This window comes from Nicotiana tomentosiformis, chromosome 8, assembly GCF_000390325.3.
Source record: "Nicotiana tomentosiformis chromosome 8, ASM39032v3, whole genome shotgun sequence".
Taxonomy (NCBI): domain Eukaryota; kingdom Viridiplantae; phylum Streptophyta; class Magnoliopsida; order Solanales; family Solanaceae; genus Nicotiana; species Nicotiana tomentosiformis.
In genome coordinates, this window is record NC_090819.1 from 105,482,398 (window position 1) to 105,497,270 (window position 14,873).

Sequence of the window (14,873 nt, forward strand, 5' to 3'; positions counted from 1 at the left end):
AATGTTTTGAGCAAACAGACCCGGATCAATATTTTGACAGTTCCGGTAGGTTCATATCATGATTTGAGACTTGGGCGTATGCCCGAAATTTGATTTGGAGGTCCCTAGCTTGAGTTATCGCCATTTATTGAAAATTGGAAGTTTGAAAGCTTAAAGATTTCAAAGTTTTACCACATATTGACTTTTATTGATATCGGGCTCGGATTTCGATTATAAAAGTTGGAATAGTTCCGTTATGTTGTTTGGGACTTTTATGCATATATTTAGTCATTCTGGAGTGTTTTGACGTGTTTCGGCGAGTTTTAGAATTTAAATTTTCATAAATTCATTAAGTTCGAATCGAGGTGTGAATTGTAGTTTTGACGTTGTTCGACGTGATTGGAGACGCCGAGTAAGTCTGTATTATGTTACGGGACATGTTGGAATATTTGGACGAGGTCCCGAGAGGCTCAGGTGAGTTTCAGACTAGTTTCTGACCATTTTTGTTCAAGAACAAATGTTTGGTTCTGGTGCGTCGCACATGCGCAATTTTGGCCGCAGGTGCGTGGCTGCTTTTGAGGAATTTTGCTCGCTTATGCGACGATGGCACTGGCCATTTCCTGCGAAAATGTTGGAAAACATACATAAAATCGGGTGTTAGCCATTTTTGCTCATTTTTGAGTTTTGAGTCTCGGATTTGGGCGATTCCAAAGAGTTTTTTCACAATTTCGACTTGAGTACGTGTTCTATATCAGAAAGTGATTTATTTCATAATTCCGTGTTTATATTCATTGTTTATTTCCGATTTAGATGGAAGAAATTGGAATTTTTGTAAAACTTTCGAAAAACAAAAATTTAGAATTTGAAAGACAATCCGATGTCGGAATTCGATAATTTTAGTATGGTTCAACTTGTATCGGAACGGGTGTTCGAATTCTATGATATTTCTTCGGGATCCGAAAAGTGGGCCCCATGTTAATGTTTGGTTGACTTTTTCGAAAATGACTTAAATTAAGTCTCTTTAGAATTATGAATAATTTCTAAAGCTCCAACTGAATTGTTGGCCAATAATTTGATAGGTTTGAATTGTTTGGAGACTAATTCGAAAGGAAAGGTTGTGGTCGAGTGATCACTTGAAATTGCAAAACAAGGTAAGTGTCGTGGTTAACCTTGACTTGAGGGAATAGAACCCTTGAATTATTTGTTACGTGAATTTCATGTATAACGATGTATAGGTGAGGCGACGGGCGCCTATACGTCATCAAATGGATTGTTTGCTTATTTATCTAAAAATCATAAATTATTTTAAATCATGAATTAATTATTATATTAATTATTTCTCTCATATTCTTGTCCAACATTACGCCTTGAATTCATGTTATAATTTGCTACATGCTTATTTGACTTATGTGTCTTAATTGCTACTTGACATTTAGAATATTAAATATTAAATTGCCTATTTTCTTTCTGATTTTCATAATTAATTGTTACTTGTCATTACTTATTTTCTAAATAAATCATAATCATTGTATGCCTTGTTGCCTAATAATTTCTTATTGAATGTGGTATTTATTAGAGTATTTTTATATTTAAGAGTTCTTAAATTATATAGTTGGACCGGGTTGCACGCCGCAACAGATTTATTTTAAGTTTATATTGTTGGAGCGGGTTACACGCCACAACAGAATTTAATTGAAAGTTTATATTGTTGGTGCAGGTTGCACGCCACAACGAAATTAAATTGAAAGATTATATTATTGGATCGGGTTGCACGTTGCAACGGATTTTATTCTAAGTTTATATTATTTGAGCGGGTTGCACGCCGCAACAGAAATTAATTGAGGGATTATGATTGCTGAATTAACTTTAATTATTGATATGATTTATTGGTCTTACTCTATTCCTGTTATTATTATTATTATTATTATTATTATTATTATTATTATTATTATTATTATTATTATTGCGTACAAATTAATATAAGCGACCTGCCTTAGCCACGTTACTACTTCGTCGAGGTTAGGCTCGGCACTTACAGAGTACATGGGGTCAGTTGTACACATACTACACTCTGCACTTCTTGTGCAGATACCAAAGTTGGTCCCTGCGATGTACTGCAGATTTGCTCAAATTCAGCTATCAGAGGAGACTTGAGGTATAGCGGCACAATGCTCGCAGTTTTGAAGTCCCCTTCTACTTTATCTTAGCTGTGTGCTTTCTTTCAGACAACTTTATTTTTTTATTCAGACCTTTTTTTGTATTATTCTAGAAGTTCGTGCACTTGTGACTCCAGTTCTGGGATGGTATTTAGACATCGTTATTATTTTGGTTTGTTCATTTAAATCCAGATATTATTCCGGTTGTTGGTTTCTTTACTATTTAATTAAGATGAATTGTTAAAAATGGTTAAAATATTCTAACGTTGGCTTGCCTAGCAAGTGAAATATTAGCCGCTATCACGGTCCCGAAGGTGGTAATTTCAGGTCGTGATAATTTTGGAGCAATTTTGGAATGCCATCTTCATCATCTATTATGGGGTAAGTGATTTCTTCACATTGTGAGTTAAATACATAGTTTATATATGGATTTAAGCATGAGAATATGTAGAAATTTTGAATTTTGGTAGAAAACCTAGAAATTGTTATATTTGGATTTTGACCACGATTTCGGAAATGGAATTAGGAAAAAATTATATATTTTAGTTTGTGGTGTTATGGGTATAGTTTATTTTCAAAAATGTTTGGAATTCGGGCATGTGGGCCCGATGGTTGATTTTATTGACTTTTAGAGAGGGGTTGAGAATTTTTATGAATTGATTAATTATAAGAATTGGAGTATATTTTGATTTACTTGCACATTGTTTGACTAGTTACGAACCGTTTGGCTTTGAGTTGAGGTGTTAGAGAGGCTCTAGAGCCGGTCATGGAACTTCGTAGCTAGGTAAGTCTCTTGTCTAATCTTGTGAGGGGAAAACTATCCCTAGGTGATATTTATTATTATGTGCAACTAGTTGTGGGGTACTACGTACGCACGAGGTGATGAAAGTCCGTACGTAGATAAAGCATGTTTATGCCCGGGTAGACTTAGGACTTTATCATGTAATAATTTAATTATTTAAACTCGTTCTGCTGGCTTAATTAATTAAAGTTATAACTGAATTTGATTTAGAAATAAATATATGTATAATAGGCCAAGCCTTAACACTTTGAGTTGTGGGCGAGTTATTTGAGAAACGGTAAAAATTATATTCGTTCTGTGCTCATGCACTATATTGTAAATACGTGTCTCATAATTCGGTAACTTCCTTCTTTTCTTGTGGACCTAGTCGAATGCCTCGATAGTATAATAGATGCATTTATGGTTCGTGCCGCTCGACCTTCGACAGTGTATACATTATTCTAGATCGGGACGAACGACCTCGGTAGAATCGTGCGTTATATCGCTCGTTGTCCGAACATTCACGAGATGAACCTTCCATTGAAGCCCGACATTTTTATGGTATTCCTTATTTATTTGATATTGGTACTTGGCATTATCTGAGATGTTAAGGTAGAATACAAGTTCGAGAAATTTATACTTTAAAAGAAATATTTGGAAGGTTATAAAATTTACAGATTTACCCCACTATCGTTGTGCACTTCATATCTGTTATGAATAATTAAATTATTTTATTAGACCTCTAGTAAGTGTCGATGTCGACCCCTCGCCGCTACTTCTCCGGGGTTAGGCTAGATACATACTGAGTACGCGTTGATTTACGTACTCATATTGCACTTCTGCACTAAATGTGCACGATCTGACAGGTTCACTTGGTGATCATCTTGGCGCGTAGGCGCATCTGCTGAGGAGACTTTATGTGAGCTACAATCCAAGCTACGCATCGTAGTACCCCGAGTCTCCATCGTGCTATTCATTTTATCCATTCTTATTTACATTCTGGACAGATGTTGTATTATTGCTATTCATTTTATCCATTCTTATTTACATTCTGGACAGATGTTGTATTATTATTGTACTCCTTAGAAAATGCTAATGCACTTGTGATACCGGGGTTTGAGGTTATACTAGTTGATGTTTAGGGTTTGTACATTATTATCGCCTTTTATTTCTTTTATAAATTATAAATTTTGTACGTTCCCATGACTTGGAAGTGTAAATCTCCTTTTCTTATTAAAATTTATAATTTTGAAAGTAATAAAATGAGCAATCAAATTGGTAAATCACCATTGGCTTGCCTGACGACGGCGTTAGGTGCCATCATGACCTATAGTGGATTTTGGTTCATTACATTTTTTAGGGACATGATAGAATTGGTCAAACTTTCAAAGTTATATTCAAAATTAGATCTGCTAAAATGGTAAAATAGTTTGCTATTTTTGGAATAAACAAAAATACTAATTATTTATGAGAATACTCTTTAAAAAGTGAGAAACTGAGTAAAAATCTCACAAATTAAAGGGGGGAAAACACTAAGAGCCTTTTTTTAAAAACAGGACCAAAATGCAATTTTTTGAAAATAATAAAATATGTCAACTTTGAAGATTTTATTATATGGATGCCCCTTTCCTTGGGGAATTTGCAGTCGTACCCTATATTTGTGTCATCTTTTAACATGTACCTTATTTTTAAAAATTATTGATTTGGTAGCCAACTGACAAAAAACCGTAATAATATGATAATTATACCCCTGACAAATAATATAAAACCTGTATCATGCATTAATTGTGTGATATGCAACCTCATTCGTGAAAAACATCACATTGAAGCTAAAACTTCATGCTAATGCATGCTGAAATTTTTAAGTTCATTTGCTAAAACTTCAGACTAAACATGCTTAAGTTTTTGTCCTGCAGTATGTAATTTTCTAATGAGTTTTTGCTAATGCATGGTGAAGTTATGTAGTTCATTTGTTAAAACTTCATACCAAAACATGCTGGAGTTTTGTCCTGCAGTCTACAATTTTATCATGAGTTTTATCTGAAACTTCAGTCTAAACATGCTGAAGTTTTTTAGTTCATTTGCTAAAGCATCAAAGTAAACATGCTTAAGTTTTTATCCTGCAATTTGTAATTTTCTAATGAGTTTTTGCTAATGCATGCTGAAGTTATTTAGTTCATTTGCCAAAACTTCATACCAAAACATACTGAAGTTTTGTTCTGCAGTCTACAGTTTTGTCATGAGTTTTATCTGAAACTTCAGTCTAAACAAGTTGAGATGTTTTCGTTCATTTGCTAAAATTTTAGACTAAACATGCTTATGTTTTTGTCTTGTGGTATGTAATTTTCTAATGAGTTTTTGATAATGCATGCTGAAGTTACTTAGGGGTCGTTTGGTAGGAGGTATTAGAAAAAATAATGCATGCATTAGCTCTTTGCATTAGTAATACCTTGTTTAGTATATTTTTCAACATGTTTATAACTAATACTTGTATTAGTTATACATCATACTTGGCATTATCCTATGCACAAGTAATGCATAGAAAACCATGGCATTAGTAATACCAAGGCTATTAATGCATGCATTAGCATGGTTAAAGACAAAATTATCCTTAAAGTCCCTTAAAGCTAGAGAATATGGAGGGCATTTTTGTAAACAACTATTTTTCTTAAAAATTAAGCAATGCATTATAATTTAATACACCACACCAAACAGTAGATAATAAATAATATCTGCATAACTAATGCTTGCATTACTAACCCATGAATTACTAATCCATGAATTACTAATACACCTTATTTCGCACTATTCTTATACACCCTACCAAACGACCCCTTAGTTCATTTGCTAAAACTTCATCCAAAACATGCTGAAGATTTTTTCTGAAGTCTATAGTTTTGTCATGAGTTTTATCCAAAACTTCAGTCTAAACAAGCGGAAGTTTAATAGTTCATTTGCTAAAACTTTAGACTAAACATGCTTAAGTTTTTGTGTAACGACCCGACCGGACGTTTTGAGTGTATTAGCCCCGATCCCCTATTTACTTCTTTCTCCGTATCTTTTTATTCTTATGTGACTTGCCGGGAGTTTTGTTTTTGGTTTCGAAGTATTTTGGGACACTTAGTCCTTAAACGGAAGCTTAAGCCTTAAGATTTTGACCTTAGTTGGAATTGTGTAAAGATGACTCCGTAATGGAGTTTCGTCGGTTCCGTTAGTTCCGTTGGGTGATTTCGAGCTTAGGGGCGTCTCCAGATTATATTTTGGAGCTTTGTAGCTGATTTAGGCTTGAAATGGTGAAAGTCGAATTTTTGGCCATTTTTGATCGATAGTAGACTTTTGATACCGGGGTCGGAATCCAATTCTGGAAATTGGAGTACGTCTGTAATGATTAATATGGCCTATGCGCAAAATTTAAGGTCAATCGGACGTGGTTTGGTAGGTTCCAACATCGGTTGTGGAAATTTGAAGTTTCATCTTCATTAAGTTTGGATTGGAGGGTGATTCGTGTTTTTCTTGTTGTTTTAGGTGTTATAAGGGCTCGACTAAGTTTGTATGGTGTATTAGGACTGGTAGGTACATTTGGTTGAGGTCCTGGGGGTCTCGGGTGAGTTTTGGATGCTTAACGGATCATTTTGGACTTGTGAAGAATTGCAGAATTTTCTGGTTCTCCAGTTGTTGGTTTCCTTCTTCCCGTTCGCGAGGGGATATCCGCGTTCGCCAAGAGGAACGGGTTGCAGGTGGGATTTGTGCTTCACATTCGCGATGGATTTCCCGCATTCCCGAAGCTCTAAGGTAATTGGTCTACGCGTTTGCGATGAGGTCTCGCGTTTGCGTTGACGAAGTTGGTCGATTGAGTCTCCAGGCCATTTTGCCTACGTGTTCACGATACTGCTTCCGCGTTCACATAGGGTAGAGCTGAGTAACCTTCGCGTTCATGAGTAGACCATCAGCTTCGTGATGAAGGATTTTGGACTGAAGCAATTTTGGGCTGAAGTAATTTTGTAAAAAAGGATTCACCCTGGTAGAATATATATCACACCCCAACCTCGGGAAGCATGACCGACGCTCCACCGAGTGGTTCCGGTCGAGCAAGCATGTTAGACACTATCTACCCGACTCATCTATGATAAAGAGAATGCATGATCTCATTAGTTAGGCAGTAGAAAGTTCATACGTATATACACTACTAAGTCGTTTCATTTTGTTACATCATTGTTAAGTTTCAAAAATACATACATCCTTGTGACTGAGTGGACTAAGAGCCTAAAACACAACATGATCTGTTGATCTTTCTAGCACCCATATACAACCCACATAGTGTCTACGAAGCCTCTAAAGATACAAAAGAGAATAAAGATAATGTCGGCAACAAGGCCTAGGCTATACCTCAAAAAGTGACCACAATATAAACAAAAGGTACAATACATGACCTCGGAATGAAATGGGGCTCACCGAGTCAGCTGACAAGAGGATGCAACACTATCTATGATCAACACTATCTGCTATGGAACCACCTGCATCCATTTAAAGATGCAACACCCCCGGCAAAAGGGACGTTAGTACTATCGAATAGTACTAGTATGTAAAACTAAAACACTATCTCAATAGAATGAACAATAATACAGGGGAAACAGTCAAGAATGCAATATGGGCTGTAAATAACACTAAAAAATCAAGTTAAGGATCACATAGATTTTCAAGTCGATTTCCACGTTATTAGGTTGGGTGGTTTTTAGTGCCAATATGACACAATCCACAATAACACTGTGTTCTTACACGGAATCCGATCATGGCATGATTGGCTAGGTCATCGCATTGGAGACATCAACCATATTCACAATTTCATCCACAATGCCACTGTGTTCTTACACGGAGTTTGATCTAGGCCTGATCGGCTAAGTCATCTCCTTTGAGACATCACCCTTTTTCAATCACTCATCTCATTTCATATTTCTTTTCATCTTTTCAAAATAATGGCACGAGTGGTCCCAATTATAAAGTTATTCTTGGCGCTTGGCCGTATTTCATGATTCATGTTCTTTTCCACATTCCAACATTATGATTATAATCAATAACAACACGGTTTTTCATTCAAGACTTTGGATTTCACATGTGAGCAATTTAGAATCTAAGGCACATAGAGGCTTTTCACACAATTTGGCATAGCAGTCTTTAATAAAATTTGACTTGAAGTCTAGGCATTTTTAGCACATATTCTAAGTTTTGAACATTTCCTCAGATGACGAGATAACATGATGAAAGCATGGGAATACATATTACACATTTATTTTCAATACAAGCACATTCGGGATAGAAAATTCTAGGACGTTCAATTTGGGACTTGCATCGATTTCATGAATACCATATGGTTCAATTATAAGAAAAGGGGTTTTAGCCAACATACCTCAATTGAGCTTCTTAAAACTCTAAGATGTTCCGGAATATTAGAAACTTCAATCTATTTTAGCAATATAGCAAAAATTGAACGAAAAATTAGAAAACGATCATGATTCTAGCTCACTTGAGCATTTTATAAAACACTATGTGTGTATTAAGGTTTCATGGCCCTTTTATGAAAGACTTCACCATCCCACACCCTATTCTTTTCTATCTTTAACTCACAACCTCCCCATGTACTGTAACGACCCGACCGGTCATTTTGCTTTCTAGAAACCTGTTCCCCTAAATAAGACTTCCCGTACTTTATGACTTGCGGGGATGGTTGGTTCGGGATTTTGAAGAGTTTGGGTTAAAATCAGAACACTTGGTTCCTTAAGGTGGGCTTAAAAGGCCAAGTTTGACTTCGGTCAATATTTTGAGTAAATGACTTCGGAATCGGGATTCGGCAATTCCAATAGGTTCGTATGACGATTTTGGACTTAGACGTATGTTCGGATTGGGTTTTGGATGACTCGGGAGCGTTTCGACACCTAATATCAAATGTTGGTTGTTGAAGTTCTTTAAATTTGGTTTGGAAGGGGTTTTGGTTATTTTGAGGTCCAAACGGAATTCAGAGACTGGGAATAGTTCCGTAATGTCATTTAAGACTTGCACGAAAACGTTGGTGTCAATTCGAGTAGTTTAAGTATGTTTCATAGCATTGGAAGTAAATTAAAGAACTTGAAGTTATTAAGTTTGATTCAATTGGTTTTGGGGTGCGATTCCTAGTTTTAATGTTGTTACGGGCGTTCCAAGAGTTCGAGCGAGTCCGTTTTATTATTCCAAACTTGTTGGTATGTTCGGGCGGGCCCCGGGGTCCCCGAGTATCGATTGGACGAGGCTCGGACCATTTCGGGAGCTGAAGCAATAGCTGAAACTCCCTAGTTCTGTCATAACCTCACCTGCGATTGGCCAGCCGTAGGTGCGAGCTCGTAGGTGGGAGACAAGACTCCGCAGATGCGGCCCCATCCGGCCCAGCCAATTCCGCAGATGCGGCTCCTTCTACGCAGAAGCGAGACTGCAGAAGCGGGAGACCATCCACAGATGCAGCCATAGCCGACCCAGCCAACTCCGTTGAAGTGGACACCTGGTCCGCAGAAGCAGATCCGCAGGTGCGAAAATCACTAGGGCAGCTAGGTTCAATTAATACGGGACTTAAGCCATTTTCACTCATTTTTCTCTCACTCTTTGGGCGATTATTGGAGCTTCTTGAGAGGGATTTCCACCTGGCTTTTGGAGGTAACTAATTTCTACCTATTGTGAGTTCAATACATAGATTTTGGGTAGATTTCACCATGAAAATTGATAGAAATCATGGGTTAGGTGAAAAACCTAGGGTTTGACAAGAATGAGATTTTTACCACAGAATTGACCATGAAACTTAGTGATAATCATATATTTATGTTCCTTAGGTCATGGGTAATAACTTTCTTTAAACATTTTTGGAATCCGAGCATGTGGGCCCGAGGGTTAATTTTAGGAATCTTGCAATTTAGGTTGAGAAATCACTTAAATGGTGGAATTATGAACTTTTGAGTATAGATTGATTAGTTTATGTAATGTTTGACTAGTTTCGAGTCGTTTGGCATCAAATTTGGAGGTTTGAGCGCGTTCTTGAATTGGGAAGTAGGCTTTGAGACGAGGTAAGTCTCCTTTCTAACCTTGTAAGAGGGAATTAACCCCATAGGTGAATTAAATAAATGTTTGTACCTATCTATGGGGGGCTACGTGCGTACGTGGTGACGAGAGTCCGTACGTAGCTACTATCATGTTATCGTACGGTTAGTTTAGGACCCGTATCATGCTATATTTGAAATGCTTGCCTCTGTACTTGCTAATATAAGCACTTATGTCATGCTGGAAGTTGATAGAATATTTATAGAAGGTTATACTCACTTGCTTGAGGATTTGTATGAATTACTTGACTGTAAATAGGAGATGTGTGTTTCCTTGAAAATAAATTATTATTTGTGGATCGGGTCGAGCGCCTCGGTAGTAAATAGATACATTTACGCTTTTGTACTTTATTGTACAGGATATGAGGCTGGTTCATCTAGTTACCCGCCTGGTGCGCATACCTGATCTTGGACCGAGAGTTCACGGTGAGTTGCCCCCTTCTGAGTCGTTCAGCAGCATGCCGGAGTTTCTCTTTTGTTTTTATCTGTCTCTTATGTTTCAGACAGTAGGATAGTTATATTTTGTATATTCTACTAGTTTCCCACACACTTGTGACACTAGATCTGGGCACATGTTAGTAGACTTTGATTTTTGGGTTGTAGTCCAATAGTTATAACTGCTTTTAGGTATTTCCGTTTGTTTGCCTTAAAAATCCGTTATTTATCAAATGCTTTAAATTTAAGTAAAGTTAGATATTGGAATAGCTTAATAAAAATGGGAAATCACTAAGTTGTTCATTGTTGGCTTGTCTGGCAATGGTGTTGGACGACCTCACGGCCTGACATGGAGTTGGGTCGTGACAACATGGTATCAGAGCACTAGGTTCACGTAGGTCTCACAAGTTAAGGGCAGGCTGGCAGGGGTCGTCCTAGAGGTGGAGGCCAGGCAGGGGGATGCCAGGCAGCTATTGTTCAGTTAGGCAGAGGCCAGCCCGCTGGCGCTCCAGCCAGATTCTATGCTTTTCCGGCAGGACCAGATACATTGGCCTTAGATGCCATGATCACAGGTATTATTTCTGTATGCGGTAAAGATGCTTCGGTATTATTTGATCCAGGGTCCACCTATTCATATATGTCATCTTTGTTTGCTCATTTTCTGGATGTTTCTCATGAGTCCTTGGGTACTCCTATTTTTGTGTCCACTCTTTTAGGCGATTCTGTGGTTGTGGATCGGATCTACCGGTCCTGTGTGGTCACATTCTGTGGTCAAAAGACTAGAGCAAATCTTCTGTTGCTTGATATGATCGACTTTGAGGTCATCTTGGGCATGGACTGGTTATCCCCATATCATGCCATCCTTGATTGTCATGCCAAGACTATTACCTTAGCGATGCCAGAATTGTTGAGATTAGAGTGGAAGGGTTCCTCCGTTAGTACGTCTAGTCGGGTTATCTCTTTTTTGAAAGCTCGACATATGGTCGAGAAGGGTTGTTTGGCTTATCTAGCCTATGTTCGGGATACCACCGCAGAGTCTCTGGCGATTGATTCAGTGCCAGTAGTCCCGGAATTTGCCGAGGTGTTCCCTTCTAACCTTCCAAGCATGCCACCAGATCACGATATTGATTTCTGTATTGATTTGACTCCAGGTAACCAGCCTATATCCATCCCACCATACCGTATGGCTCCGAAAGAGTTGAAGGATTTTAAGGAGCAGCTTGATGAGTTGTTAGCAAAGGGGTTTGTCAGACCGAGTGTGTCACCTTGGGGTACACCAGTGCTATCTGTGAAGAAGAAAGATGGGAATATGCGGATGTGCATTGATTATCGCCAATTGAACAAAGTTACCATCAAGAACAAGTACCCGTGGCCGCGCATTGATGATTTGTTTGACCAGTTGCACGGTGCTAGGGTGTTCTCTAAGATTGACTTGAGATCAGGGTATCATCAGCTGAAGATTCGGGACTCAAATGTCCTGAAGACTTGCTTTCCGTACTAAATATGGTCATTATGAGTTTCTAGTGATGTCCTTCGGCTTGACTAATGCCCCAGTGACATTCATGGATTTGATGAACAAAGTGTTTAGGCCTTATATTGATTCCTTTGTTATTTTCTTCATTGATGACATCTTTATTTACTCACGTAGCCTGGGGGAGCACCAACAATATTTGAGAGTGGTACTTCAGACATTACGAGGACAGAAGCTATATGCTAAGTTCTCCAAGTGTGAGTTTTGGCTAGAGTCTGTGGCATTATTGGGGCATATTGTATCAGGAGAAGGTATTAAGGTAGATCTCAAGAAGATTGAGGCAGTTCAGAGTTGGCCTCGTCCCACTTCAGTGACTGAGATCAGGAGTTTCCTGGGGTTAGCATGTTATTATTGTCAGTTTGTGTAGGGTTTCTTATTCATTGCAACACCTCTAACTAGATTGACCCAAAAAGGTCCTCTGTTCCGTTGGTCCGATGATTGTGAGGCAAGCTTCCAGAAGCTCAAGATATATTTGACTACATCACTGGTTCTAGTGTTGCCTTCTGGCTTGGGGATGTATACGATATATTGCGATGCTTCACACGTTGGCTTGGGTTGTGTATTGATGCAGGAGGGGCAAGTTATTGCATATGCTTCGCGTCTGCTGAAGATTCATGAGAAGAATTACCCTGTGCACGACCTAGAGTTAGTCGCGATTGTTCATGCTCTTAAGATATGGAGGCATTATCTGTATGGGGTGTCGTGTGAGGTTTATACTGATCATTGTAGCTTGCAACACTTGTTCAAGCAAAGAGATCTCAATTTAAGGAAGGGCATATGGCTTGAGTTACTGAAGGACTTATGACATCACCATTCTTTATCATCCGGGCAAGGCGAATGTAGTCGCGGATGCCTTGAGCAGGAAGGCAGAGAGTATGGGTAGCTTGGCATTCATTTCAGCAGAGGAGAGGCCACTAGCTTTTGACATTCAGCCCTTGGCTAACAGACTGGTAAGGTTGGATATTTTAGAGCCCAGCCAATTTCTTGCATATGTTGTTGCTCAGTCTTCATTATTGTGGCAGATCAAGGCCTGACAGTTTGATGATCCGCACTAGGCAGTTCTTAGAGAGACGGTACTACAGGGTGGTGCCAAAGAGGTTTCTATTGGCGGGGATGGTGTTCTGCGGCTTCAGGGTCACCTCTGTGTTCCTAATGTCGATGACTTTAGGGAGAGGATTCTAGAGGAGGCACACAATTCTCGGTACTTTATTCATCCAGGTGCTACGAAGATGTATCATGACCTGAGGCAACATTATTGGTGGCGGCGGATGAAGAAGGACATAGTTGAGTATGTAGCTAGATGCCTAAATTGCCAGCAGGTTAAGTATGAGCATCAAAGGCCAGGAGGCCTACTCCAGCAGATGACTATACCCGAGTAGATATGGGAGCGTCACTATGGACTTTGTAGTTGGCTTGCCGCGGACTTTGTGAAAGTTCGATACAGTTTGGGTCATTGTTGATAGGTTGACCAATTCGGCACACTTCATTCCAGTTGCCCCTACTTATACTTCAGAGAGGTTTTCCTAGATTTATATTCGGGAGATAGTCCGGTTACACGGTGTGCCTATTTCCATCATATCAGATAGAGGCCCTCAGTTCACTTCGCATTTCTGGAGAACCGTACAGAGTGAGTTGGGTACCCATGTAGAGCTCAGCACTGCATTTCTTCCTCATACCGACAGGCAGTCAGAGCGGACAGTTCAGATATTGGAGGACATGCTAAGAGCATGTGATATTCACTTTGGGGGATAGTGGGATCAGTTCTTGCATTTGGCTGAGTTTGCTTACAACAACAGTTACCAGTCCAGCATCGAGATGGCTCCATTTGAGGCTTTATATGGTCGGTGATATCATTCTCCCATCGGGTGGTTTGATCCCGGCGAGGCCAAGTTATATGGTACTGATTTGGTAATGGATGCCTTGGAAAAGGTAAAGTTGATCTAGGAGCGATTTCATACAGCACAGTCCAGACAGAAGAGCTACGCGGATCAGAAGGCGCGTGATGTATCATTTATGGTCGGCGAGAAGGTTCTCTTGAAAGTCTCACCGATGGAGGGTATTATGAGAATCGAAAAGAAGGGCAAGTTGATCCCAAGATTTATAGGCCCATTTGAGGTGTTGAGGTGAGTTGGGGAGGTTGCTTATTAGCTTTCTTTACCTCCCAGCCTATAAGGGGTTCATCCAGTTTTTCACGTGTCTATGCTCCGAAGATATCACGCCGACTTGACTCATATATTAGACTTCAGTATTATTCAGTTGGATGAGAGCTTGGGTTATGATGAGGAGCCAGTTGCTATTGTTGGTAGACAGGATCGCCAGTTGAGATCCAAGAGGATTTCCGCGGTTAAGGTCCAGTGGAGGGGCCAACCAGTCAAGGATGCGACCTGGGAGTCCGAGGAGGATATGCGGAGCAGATATCCACACTTGTTTAGCACTTCAGATATGAATCTAAACTCATTTGAGGACGAATGTTTGTTTAATAGGTGGACAATATAATGACCCGACCGGTTGTTTTGCCTTCTAGAACCCGGTTCCCCTAAATAGGACTTCCCGTACTTGTTTTTACTGATTTATGACTTGCGAGGATGGTTGGTTTGGGATTTGGAGGGGTTTGGGTTGAAATCAGAATACTTGGTTCCTTAAGGTGGGTTTAAAAGGCCAAGTTTGACTTTGGTCAACATTTTGAGTAAACAACCTCGGAATCGGGATTTGATGGTTCCAATAGGTTCATATGAAAATTTCAGACTTGGGCGTATGTTCGGATCGGGTTTTGGATGACTTGGGAGCGTTTCGGCGCGTAATATCAAAATTTGGTTCTTGAAGTTCTTTAAATTTGGTTTGGAACGGGTTTTGGTGATTTCAAGGTCCAAACGGAA